This window comes from Triticum dicoccoides, chromosome 5B, assembly GCF_002162155.2.
Source record: "Triticum dicoccoides isolate Atlit2015 ecotype Zavitan chromosome 5B, WEW_v2.0, whole genome shotgun sequence".
In the NCBI taxonomy this organism is placed as follows: Eukaryota; Viridiplantae; Streptophyta; class Magnoliopsida; order Poales; family Poaceae; genus Triticum; species Triticum dicoccoides.
Window position 1 is genome coordinate 490,120,418 of NC_041389.1, and position 2,034 is coordinate 490,122,451.

Sequence of the window (2,034 nt, forward strand, 5' to 3'; positions counted from 1 at the left end):
CGTTTCTCAGAGCTAAATAACCAATCAATGAAGCATACAAGTGTAATGTGTAGTCTATGGTTTTTTTGTGTGTGTGTGTGCTTCGTTTATGTATTAAGAGGCCAATTAAACACTCTTGGCAAAGGATTGCCTACTAGGTATACTGTATGTATAGGAAGGTGGCCGCTCTCTAAGTTCTCTTGCGTATCCATGGTCTATGTTTTCTCTCTTTCAACTAGAGTTGAACAACTAATTCATGACACACAACAACATGCTTTGAATTTGTAAGATCTGTTCTAAAAATGTATTTAAAATTAAAAAATATATGCTCAAAAATAAAATAAAACCTTTTTTTTTGTGTTAGTTGGCAGATTTGTCTATTAGCAGCTGTGCAAGTGACTACACTTGCCAAGCTTTTCTCTAATTTTTCACCCCCTTTTTTTGTGAGAATCCTGACTTGTCACTTTTTGGTCGTACTTGCCCTAAAACAAACAATTGAAATTGTTCTAGATCTGATGAAACATGGACTTAATAAAAGTGTGTTTTTACTTGATCATTCATCCATGTAATTTGGGTATTTTTATTTTGTGCACAACAACCCCAAACAGCTAGCCTATATATTTGCACTGTCCTTGTTTATCTTATTGAAAATAACCCCACAGTGCTAGGTTATATATCCCTTGTTTCATCAGAATAAAAGAGTAGTAGGCGCTGAGGAGAATATAGACTCTGTAGCTAAGGAACTAACACAATTGATAGTACTCCCTCCGTCCCAAAATTCTTGTCTTAGATTTGTCCAAACACGAATGTATGAAGTCACGTTTTAGTATTAGGTACATCCGTATCTAGACAAATTTAAGACAAGAATTTTAAGACGGAGGGAGTACAATCATGTGACATAATGAGAAAGACAAAGCTGTTAGCTGTTACACTGCTACTTTGAGCTGAAAGCCGATAGCACTTTTATCCAACATCGCTTCTTTTTCTGACCAGTGTTGGCATGGTGTGGTAACATATACAAATGATGACTCTTAAGCTGTTTCTCAGTGAAACTAGAGCTATTATTTTCAGCTTTGCTATTTCCCCCCCTTTGCTCATGCAACCACTGCGCAGAGTACGAACTTGTGGTGACATGCATTCTTTGTTCAGTCTGTCACAAAGGGTGAAGCCATATATCTGCACAATTGCGTTGAAGCTTGACGGGCGGCTGGAACAACATTCAGTTGAATCTCTCCGACCGGATGAAAAGAGGAGGAGCTGCCGCCCGAGTTGAAGCTCTACCTTCCAGTTCTTCAGGTGAGTACTGCACCATGATTGCAATCTTCTGTTATGAAACATTACTGCAGTACTGCCTACTCATCCAGTCCTTCCTTCCATATGAACTTCAGATATGGTGGAGGGAGAGAGTAGACACCACTGTTCGTGGCTTCCCAGGAGGCAGGAGCCCCGGTGACATCGACGCGTATCGCTGCGACATCCATTAGCGCATAGATATGCATAAAGCATCAGAATGTTTAATTGTACGCTAGTTGTTGTCTGAATTGACCTGTGTAAAGATGTCGCTAACTGAACCCTTGTCCAGTACTGTACCTGCCGGTGCAAGTGCGTTGTTGCAAGCAAATGCCATACGGGCCACCCCGGTGCCTAGCCTTCCATTTAATCTGGAAAGAGGATTTTGTGCAACCCATTTTATTTTTATGAATTTCTCAAAAACGCGAAATCTTTTGAAGGATGTGAGCGATGGATGCTCTATTATGTGCACCTGCAAAAATTAATCCAAAATTATGCCATCTGTGTGTGACCTAGACAAAAATGACGAGATACAAGTGGGTAATGCTCGAGTTACGTAGCATGGCCATGACATAAATTTCTCATCTTTGTTCAGGCCACATGCTTTGTTGTGAATTTTTTATGGACTCGCCGAGGAAAAGTACGCGAGCTGCCGCCACGACATGGCCGATGGGTGAGTGTGGCCACGACGGAGAAGGGGGAAGATAGGTGGGGCAAATGGGTGAGCGTCGCCGCCGAGCCAGGCCACGACGGAGAAGGGGGGAA

General features: G+C 41.8%; 1 long non-coding RNA gene across 1 annotated transcript in view; it reads left to right on the forward strand.

The window, feature by feature from the left end:
- Positions 1-1,687, forward strand: part of LOC119305863 — a 14,972-nt gene extending 13,285 nt beyond the window's left edge. The window contains exons 2-3 of the long non-coding RNA XR_005148790.1: positions 1,129-1,275; positions 1,368-1,687. This is a non-coding gene — a long non-coding RNA (uncharacterized LOC119305863). The remainder of the gene's footprint in view (positions 1-1,128; positions 1,276-1,367) is intronic.
- The last annotated feature ends 347 nt before the right edge of the window (positions 1,688-2,034 follow it).